The 11,009-nt window shown below is 38.7% G+C and overlaps 1 pseudogene; it reads left to right on the top strand.

The window, feature by feature from the left end:
• The first annotated feature begins 4,531 nt into the window (after positions 1–4,531).
• LOC116764050 lies at positions 4,532–6,088 on the top strand (annotated as a pseudogene).
• Positions 6,089–11,009: the final 4,921 nt, after the last annotated feature.

Here is an 11,009-nt window from a genome sequence, read left to right on the forward strand (position 1 = left end):
TCACTGCCAAGTTTTCTTTATGCCCCTACTTCTAAGGTGATTGACATCTGCTCACAAAAGCGGGCATCAATTATTAAAATCAGGATAAACACAATGCTGGTTATTACCTGAATCATGCTAGACAAATTTAGAGATAATAGCTTAATCCAACTCTACTCTAACAACCTCTAAAAAATAAAAAGGATATCTTTTAGGATTGGTGAAACAAAATCAAGTAAGACTTTGGGTTTTAGGCAGTCACATCATCCTCTTTTATGAAGTTTTATTGGTTCTTATGGAGACTATTCCTTGTATATTATTTAAGACTTGTTTTCATCCAAATAAAAGGAGTGACAGGCAAGCAACACACTCTCAGCGTATCAAGTGGAAAGTGATAAGGTTACAGAAAAGAAGCAGCACTTGATATTCCAACTTGCACTTGTGAATGTGGCAGTGGATTAGATGTCTAGGTTATTCAGTCTCAAATTCAGTCCAGGCCTGCTTGGGCCGCAAAGCAAACCTCAGCAAATTTAAGAAAATTGAAACCATATCAAGGATCTATTCTGACAAAAATGCTATGAGATTAGAAATCAACTACAAGAAAAAAATGCAAAAAACACGACCATGTGGAGGCTGAACAATACTAAACAACAAATGGATCACTGAAGAAATCAAAGAAGAAATCAAAAAATACCTGGAGACAAATTTAAATGAAAACACGATGATTCAAAGCCTATGGGACACAGCAAAAGCGTTCTAAGAGGGAAGTTTATAGTGATACAACCTTACCTCAGGACACAAGAAAAATATCAAGTAAACAACCTAACCTTGCACTTAAAGCTACTAGAGAAAGAAGAACAAACAAAACCCAAAGTTAGTAGAAGGAAAGAAATAATAAAGATCAGAGCAGAAATACATGAAATAGAGACTAAAAAAATACTTTAGAAAAGATCAATGAAACTAAAAGCTGGTTCTTTGAAAAGATAAACAAAACTGATAAACCTTTAGCCAGATTCATAAAAAAAAAAAGAGAGGGCCTAAATCAATAAAATTAGAAATGAAAAAGGAGAAGAGAAGTTACAACTGGCACCACAGAAACACAAAGGATCATGAGAGACTACTACAAGCAACTATATGCCAATAAAATGGACAACCTAGAAGAAATGGACAAATTCTTAGAAAGGAGCAATCTCCCAAGACTGACCCATCAATAAACATGAATAGTCTAGGGCTGCTTTGGGAACAACTCTATGGCTTTGGAATTACCATCTGTTATTACATGGTTATGCCAGAAGGGCCCATGCTCTGAAATTGCTGTCAAAAAAGAATTTGACTCAACCAGTCTTTTTCATTTTCTCATTCTTCTGGGACTAAGGGAAGGGAAATACTATAAAGAGGAATTTTGAAAGCAGTTGGCCCTTTCAGGCCAAATAGGAAGCACTACTGACAAAGTATTAAATCTTAGTCAATACAGGATCCCCATGCATCATATGGGGTCCTATGCTTTCCTCTAAAGGGAGGAGGTAAAAAAATCATTGGCCAAAACGAGGTCCAATATGTCTGCTGGTTTCCTAAGACCACTAGTTAAGCAAGACAATCTCCATACCCTTTTTAGAGCTGTTGACGTTTCCATGAAAAGGTTCCTACAGAAAACAGCCAGATTCCCAACGTTCTCCAGAGATATGCAAGGGATTTTGTCTCTACAGATCCTTACCTATTTCAACTCCAACATCCCACAAAAACTGACCTGTGTTGGGATGGCTTGTACGTGGTGAATTTCTGTCATTCCCCCTCCTATATCCACAACCATCATTGCTACTCAGTAGAGCACAACTGCTCTCAGAGCCCTTCTCAAAATAGTACTCTGTCTTTTTTACCTGTCTTGAGATCCCAGAACAAAATAAAGGCCTTAGTGAGCAATTTACTCAATACATCGTGTTCTGTTTTAGCTATGGCTATCTAGACCACTTTGGGAGTCCTCCTGACTCTTTTTAAAAACAGTGGCTGTAAGAATTAATACAATTTCTAAATGGAGACTCACAAACTCTCCACAAGTGGTGTAGGCACTTGTCAGTATCAATTTCATATTTTACCAAGAAGGATTTGATTAGATGTCATCTCAGAGTCAAGGACAACTATATTCTTCCTCTGTTGAGGATCAGAGGAGGCAGAGTGTAGAGGTGGTGATCTCACATTTTATGCTTGGTGGGTCAAGTGTGCTAAGAAACCAGGTGAAGGAAAAAGCTACTGACTTATGGGTGAGAACCTGGACACTCTGACTCTCACTGTCTATGACAACTCACTCTGTCTCATCTCTCATACCTGCTCACTAAGGCTTTTATTCCTGCTTATAAAATGGCTCTCAAATTCATCCCTCTTTGCCCACTGCCTAATAATCCTTCTAACTAAGAGACTGTATCAACCTCTTATTTAGTTACTCTTAGCTGCAATTTCTATCATCCTCTGCCAGCCAGTCAAACAGTTGAAGCACATTCAAATCCTCTGAAGTATGTCACCTTTTAATTTGTATGCAAACTCCTAAACCCGGCAAATAAGGTCTTCTAAATTCTGGCCTTCATCTCTCAGCTCTATTTCATGCTCTCATTCTAATTCTTATCCAAAGTTATTTACTGCCCCTGTACACATTGTGCCCTTGGGACTTTCCCTCTGCTATTTCCTTTCCTAAAATTGCTCCCTTCTTTCTTCCTTTCTAACACCCAAATACTATGCTTGGATCCAGATCAAACTCTGGCTTGACCATGAAGCATTCCCTGATCCTCTGTCCTGGGACTGCTCACTCCTTCCCCTGTGCTCTCTTAGCAAAGCAGACTGCATTTTTCGTATAGTCTTGATCACACTCTCCTTTATTTTATCATTCACTACCTTGTGAACTAAGAGAATATAAAATTATTATCTGATATAACTCAAGATCTGTCACTGCATGCGTACAAGACTGGCACATGATACAAACACAATAAATATTGCATAATTCACCCTGATGCTCTAGCTTTCCCATTTTGCTACCTGTGTGTTTATTTACAGAGGTTTTATGGGGTGGTGGTGAAGAGTTCAGCCGCTGGGAGCCAAACTATCTGGATTTGAATCTTGGCTCTGTCCCCTAATATCTGTGTGATCTTAGGGAAGTTACTCCATGAGGATAATAAAGACCTCACATGGTCATCACAAGAATTACATGAGCTGATATGAGTAAAACATTTAGAACAGTGCCTGGTACACTCTTCAATATTCAATAAAGGTCACAAGTTCACTTAGCTAAACTCTCCCTCAAGCCTGTGATCATTGACTAACAAAGGGCAGGGTGGCATGCTGTGCAGAGCTTTTGTTCAGAATGAGTCCTGGAGCGAAGGGGTCTGGACCAGAAAAGGTCTAGCAGATTCTGCAGTCTTGGAAAACAATGAGCCAGGATGACAGAGTCCACTAAGACAGAAAGGAGTAGGCAGGTCTGAATGAGCAGAAACCAGAGACCAGGAGGTCAGAGTCTGCAAGGGTGGCTCCATGAGCAGCTTGGAAAGCGCCTAGTCCTAGGGCAGAGGTGGCTTGCTGTCTGCTCCACATTTGCTTTCCCTTCCAGGAGCAGGCAGACCTGGAAACTCAGGCAAATAACAGAGCTAGAGAAAACCAAAGGCCTTCATCTGGCCGTAGCCCTGTGGAGGCAAACACAAAGATCCAGCCCATCTCATGCAGATATAACCAGAGGATATGCAGTTCACACAGCCCCTGGGTTAATCCCTTTACAGACAAATCAGTGACCAACTCAATCTACATTAGGTTAATCCTTTTTTTTGTTTTGTTATGCTGTACGCGGGCCTCTCACCGCTGCGGCCCCTCCCACCGCGGAGCACGGGCTCCGGACACGCAGGCCCAGCGGCCACGACCCACGGGCCCAGCCGCTCCGCGGCACGTGGGGCCCCCCTGGACCGGGGCATGAACCCGAACCCCCCGCATCGGCAGGCGGACTCCCAACCACTGCGCCACCAGGGAAGCCCAGGTTAATCCTTTTTTTAACCTCCAAATTTATAGGTCATCAGTCTAGACAAGGTATGAGCTGTGAGAATGCAATACAAAATGGCAATCCACGGCAATCCACATCCTTTAGTGCCTAACTCATTTTCTCCTCATAAAACATTCAAAGCATTTTACATTATTACTTTATGCCTGAGTCATAATATTGTTAAATCTTACAAAAATCATTTCAGTGTTAATTCCCCTGACTCAGCTTTCTTAAATATTCTTCCTCAGAAGTTGTATATAATTTAACCAGAAAAGGTGTTTTTTGTTGTTGTTGTTGTTGTTTTTAACCAACTGAAGTAATCAGAAAACAGATGAAGTAAGGAAAATAAAATAACTGCTAGGTGAATGCAGGGTTTGGAGTTGGGAGCTATGAGCTTCACTCACTCATTACGTTGCTATAAAATGACCATTTGACCTGGCCCTTTGCCCCACCAGATATCCCTACCATCTACCACAGGCTGAGCCGTGCCATATGCCACCAAATGAAATTATCGTTTTTATTATTCTCTCATCAACAACAATGACCAATCAATCCAGAGTGAGCAAAAGTCATGTTAAAGGCAACTCCAATATAACATATCAAAGCAAAAGCATTTTGTCTTTATTCAGAGTCCATTTATCTCTCAAAGGAGCTGATTCAGGTGCTAGGCAGCTCAGCGAGGTATGGAACAGTCAGGAACCCATACCCACAACCACCGGCCGTGCCACCTACAAAGAGGAGTTGGAGCCTGAGCAGCAGGAGGCCCATGAGAACATGGAGCCAACAGGAGCTGGTCCAGAAGTTCAGGGGCTGCAGGAGGCACAGAGGCAGGGCATGGGTGATCATTTTTCTGAGAATACAGCCTATAAACTTCTCATGATTCTCAGAAAAGACCATGACTTGAAAAGGATTAAGTCATCATCCCAGATCAAAGAGACATCTTCCCAGAGGATGGTCCTGGAATAGCATTTTAATGATTTAAAGGGAGCCCTTAGGAAGCTCCAGTTTGAGCGGTTGGTCTTTTGCAAGAAGTAGACACCAATGAACAGAGTAGTAAGCCACTAGATGATTCCAGAAGTCAAAGAGCATGGAACTAACCCTGTAGAGGACAGTCCAAGAAAGAGAGACTGCCATTCTTGGTGGTGTATAAGAGCAGAGTGAGAAGCTGCAGAGCTTTACCAAAAGAACCTCACACATTCAGTTGGACAGACTACCAGAAGTGCCTTTACTGGATGATGTACAATGGCAACTTCCTAGTTGAATGACTCAGTTCTTAACATAGTGAAAAACTACATTTTAAACCACTGAACAGCAGCATCTCACCCACCAGTGCAGATACAAGAAAAAAATAGAAAACCCTGGTGGCATGAGTGTACAATGATGTAAGATGGATGATGAGTTTAGTGCCCAAGATGGCAGGCTCCAGTCCCATAAATGTACTTCAAATCATTTTGAGGATGTATATGCAGCGCTAAAATGAACTTCATAGCATTGCTCTTAGAACCCAATTATCACTTCTGGTGGAGGAGATGGCTTCCAGGAATGGAGTCCTTGAAGCATCCCCCAAATAGGTCATTTCACATTGGTGCCTTATGAGTGGAAAGATGGCCTTGAAGGGCACTGTCTGAGCAATAGAAGAAGTAGAACACTCCAGAAAGATTCTGAATCCAACTCCAGCACCCCAAATTATTTCTGTGGACAGACATTAACATTTGGAGTTGAAACTGAGAGACAATTGGATGGGAGAGACATTATAGGAGTGTGGGCAGATCATAGAATGAATGAGAGTCTCTGCAGAAGCATCAGACAGTGTGCATTAGTGCAAGCAGTGCCATTTTTGAAAATGGAAAAGAAATGACTAATCAGTTACCTGCAGTTACTCCTGGGAAAGGTGGCTGATAAAACTGTCACATTTGACATTGAAACTGTGACTCTAGGAACCATCAAAATAACAAAGGCAGAAACTTCAAGCTTCAAATAATTATTAGCTTGAACAACAGAGAAGTGTTTGTTGACTGCTTACTTGATGAATCATTCAGATCTCTTTATGTTGGATGTTAATTTTTCCAACCTGAATGGAAAGTGCTAGTGTTTTAGATTCTTGGATGACTAGCTTTGGTCTGCAGGGTTTTAGGGCAGCTGTTCTTAACCTGGTTTAGTTGTAATTGATACAAATAGTAGGATTCAATCTCTTGGGCTATTGGAAATGGAAAATACTTACTGGATTCATTTTGGAATATTTTAGCAATAAGATACTTAAATGTTGTAGACAAAACCATAATGCAGTCAATTTTATTTTTAGGATAGTGTTCATTAAAATATCATATCACAATAAAAATTGAATTGACTTTAAAAGTACCCATGTATAAAAAGGGCTATACCCTTCTACTGTGCTTCTTTTTAAAGTTGGTTATTAGAATGGAAAAAGTCAATGTAACATCATTTGATTAAATCTCCATATTTTAAGGATCCAAGACCATATAAAGCTTAGAATAAAACAACAGGAATAGACGTAAAGAAGCCAAGAGTTTGGTAATATATATTCATCATGTGCTCTCCACATAAGTGTGTTGAGTGTGCTCTCCATATTCAGGTGTTTTGTAAGTACTGTTGACTTTTATCTTGGGTTCAGTAAAACTTTAAGTTCTAAAAGCATTACAATTTTTGCATATTTTTAAATGCCTGACAAAACATCTGAAATAATCAAAGAATTTTCTTTTGCTATTTCTATGCAATGTGATTCAAGATAGTCTAAAGGATTTTTATAGGGCAAAACTACTATGGAAGTGGTATGCACAGCAGTGTTAGCCATTTTATGTGTATGTCACGTGCACATGTGCTTATCCAGCCTCAGTGACATGCTTGCACTATTTTTAGGTTACGATTTGCAGTCCAGTTTAATGTCAATTTGACGAATGATATTTTAGTTGAATAAACAAGCACCATAGGGGAAAAAGAAATGGAGGAAAGATACAGGCTCTTAATTGCCTGGCTCAGAAGACACACCAACCACTTCTGCTCATAGTCCATTGGGCAATCTAGCCACATGACTCTAACTTAGATATTTTTTGAAAATTGAAACGTGTGTAATATATTTGAAGCATTTATTTCATGTATAGAAACGGTGGTCTTCGTTTACTAGGCCAGTCTACAGAAGTTTCTTTTCAATGGGATTTTTTTTCCTTTTCACTTGTACGAATACAGAAGTATTTTGAAAAGCAAGTTTAATTTTTTTAAGACATTCCCACCAACAGTGGAAGAGGGTTCACTTTTCTTCACACCCTCTCCAGCATTTATTGTTTTTAGATTTTTTGATAATGGCCATTATGACTGGTGTGTGGTCATACCTAATTGTAGTTTTCATTTGCATTTCTCTAATGATTAGTGATGTTGAGCATCATTTCATGTGTTTGTTGGCAATCTGTATATTTTCTTTGGAGAAATTTCTATTTAGGTCTTCTGCCCATTTTTGGATTGGGTTGTTTGTTATTTTGATATTGAGCTGCATGAGCTGCTTGTAAATTTTGGAGATTAACCCTCTGTCAGTTGCTTCATTTGCAAATATTTTCTCCCATTCTGAGAGTTGTCTTTTCGTCTTGTTTTTGTTTTCCTTTGCTGTGCAAAAGATTTTAAGTTTCATTAGGTCCCATTTGTTTACTTTTGTTTTTATTTCCATTTCTTTAGGAGGTGGGTCAAAAAGGATGTTGCTGTGATTTATGCCATACAGTGTTCTGCCTATGTTTTCTTCTAAGAGTTTGAAGTGTCTGGCCTTACATTTAGGTCTTTTATCCATTTTGAGTTTATTTTTGTGTATGGTGTTAGGGAGTGTTCTAATTTCATTCTTTGACTTGTAGCTGTCCAGTTTTCCAAGCACCACATATTGAAGAGGCTGTCTTTTCTCCATTGTATATTCTTGCCTCCTTTATCAAAAATAAGGTGACCATATGTGTGTGGGTTTATCTCTGGGTTTTCTTTCTTTTTTTTTTTACATATTTATTGGAATATAATTGCTTCACAATGGTGTGTTATAACACCTGCTTTATAACAAAGTGAATCAGTTATACATATGTTCCCATATCTCTTCCCTCTTGTGTCTCCCTCCCTCCAACACTCCCTATCCCACCCCTCCAGGCGGTCACAAAGCACTGAGCTGATCTCCCTGTGCTATGCGGCTGCATAGCACTAGCTATCTACCTTACGTTTGGTAGTGTATATATGTCCATGCCTCTCTCTCGCTTTGTCACAGCTTACCCTTTCCCCTCCCCATATCCTCAAGTCCATTCTCTAGTAGGTCTGTGTCTTTATTCCTGTCTTACCCCTAGGTTGTTCATGACATTTTCTTTTTTCTTAAATTCCATATATATGTGTTGGCATACGGTATTTGTCTTTCTCTTTCTGACTTACTTCACTCTATCTCTGGGTTTTCTATCCTGTTCCATTGATCTATATATCTGTTTTGGTGCCAGGGCCATACTGTCTTGATTACTGTAGGTTTGTAGTATAGTCTGAAGTCCAGTAGCCTGATTCCTCCAGCTCTGTTTTTCTTTCTCAATATTGCTTTGGCTATTCAGGGTCTTTTGTGTTTCCATACAAATTGTGAAATTTTTTGTTTTAGTTCTGTGAAAAATGCCATTTGTAGTTTGATAAGGATTGCATTGAATCTGTAGATTGATTTGGATAGTATAGTCATTTTCACAATGTTGATTCTTCCAATCCAAGAACATGGTATATCTCTCCATCTGTTTGTATCATCTTTAATTTCTTTCTTCAATGTCTTATAGCTTTCTGCATACAGGTCTTTTGTCTCCTTAGGTAGGTTTATTCCTGAGTATTTTATTCTTTTTGTTGCAGTGCTAAATGGGAGTGTTTCCTTAATTTCTCTTTCAGATTTTTTATCATTAGTGTATAAAAATGCAAGAGATTTCTATGCATTGATTTTGTATCTGCTACTTTACCAAATTCATTGATTAGCTCTAGTAGTTTTCTGGTAGCAACTTTAGGATTCCTTATGTATAGTATCGTGTCATTTGCAAACAGTGACAGCTTTACTTCTTCTTTTCCAATTTGGAGTCCTTTTATTTCTTTTACTTCTCTGATTGCTGTGGCTAAAGCTTCCAAATCTATGTTGAGTAATATTGGTGAGAGTGGACACCCTTGTCTTGTTCCTGATCTTAGAGGAAATGGTTTCAATTTTTCACCATTAAGAACGATGTTGGTTGTGGGTTTGTCATATATGGCTTTTATTATGTTGAGGTAAGTTCGCTCTATGCCTAATTTCTGGAGGGTTTTTATCATAAATCTGTGTTGAATTTTGTCGAAAGCTTTTTCTCATCTATTGAGATGATCATATGGTGTTTCCCCTTCAATTTGTTAATATGGTTTATCACATTGATTGATTTGCATATATTGAAGAATCCTTACAATGTAAATTGACACAGCCACTATGGAGAACAGTGTGGAGGTCCCTTAAAAAACTAAAAATAGAACTACCATACAGCCCAGCAATCCCACTACTGGGCATATACCCTGAGAAAACCATAACTCAAAAAGAGTCATGTACCACAATGTGCATTGCAGCTCTATTTAAAATAGCCAGGACATAGAAGCAACCTAAGTGTCCATCGACAGCTGAATGGATAAAGAAGATGTGACACATATATCCAATGGAATATTACTCAGCCATAAAAAGAAACGAAATTGAGTTATTTGTAGTGAGGTGGATGGACTTAGAGTCTGTCATACAGAGTGAAGTACGTCAGAAAGAGAAAAACAAATACCATATGCTAACACATATATATGGAATCTAAAAGAAAATAAAATGATTCTGAAGAACCTAGGAGTAGGATAGGAATAAAGAAGCAGATGTAGAGAATGGAATTGATGTCACTGGGAGGGGACAGTTTACCTGAGACGAAGTGAGAGAGTGGCCTGGACTCTCTCTATATACACTACCAAATATAAAATAGATAGCTAGTGGGAAGCAGCTGCGTAGCACAGGGAGATCAGCTCCATGCTTTGTGACCACCTAGAGGGAGAGGATAGGGAAGGTGGGAGGGAGACACAAGAGGGAGGGGATATGGGGATATATGTATACATAAAGCTGATTCATTTTGTCATACCACAGAAACTAACACATTGTAAAGCAATTATACTCCAATAAAGGTGTTAAAAAAAATGCTGGAGAGGGTGTGGAGAAAAGAGAATCCTCCTACACTGTTGGTGGGAATGTAGATTGGTGCAGCCACTATGGAAAACAGTATGGAGTTTCCTTTAAAAACTAGAAATAGAGCTACCATATGATCCAGCAAGCCCACTCCTGGGCATATATCCAGAAAAGATGAAAACTCTAATTCAAAAAGATATATGCACCCCAATGTTCATAGCAGCACTATTTACAATAGCCAAGACATGGAAACAATCCAAGTGCCCATCAACAGACAATTGGTTTAAGAAGATATAATATATATATACATGGAATATTACTCAGCCATAAAAAGGATGAAATGCTGCCATTTGCAGCAACATGGATGGACCTAGAGATTATACTAAGTCAGACAAAGACAAATATTGTATTCTATTACTTACATGTGGAATCTAAAAACTAATAAAAATGCATCTATATACAAAACAGAAACAATCTCACAGACATAGAAAATAAACTAAAAAAATAAGAATAAAAAAACAGTTTAATCTCACTATTAATTGGGGAAGTGCAAACAAAAATGAAATATTAACTTTTGTCTTCGAGATAAAAGTTTCTTAATGTAGAATGATGCCAAAAATAGGGAGTAATCGCTGCTCTTATGTAATGATCCAGTCACTTGGAGGGAGATTGAGGAGAATCTATTAAAGTGAAAATTCCAAAACAAAATTAGGTACATACATACAATAAAATATTATTCAACCTTAAAAAGGAAGGAAATTCTGACAAATGCTACAACATAGTTGAACACTGAAGACATTAAGACAAGTGAGATAAGCCAATAACAAAAGGACAAATTCTGTATGATTCCACCCA

Source organism: Phocoena sinus, chromosome 13 (assembly GCF_008692025.1).
Source record: "Phocoena sinus isolate mPhoSin1 chromosome 13, mPhoSin1.pri, whole genome shotgun sequence".
Lineage (NCBI taxonomy): Eukaryota > Metazoa > Chordata > Mammalia > Artiodactyla > Phocoenidae > Phocoena > Phocoena sinus.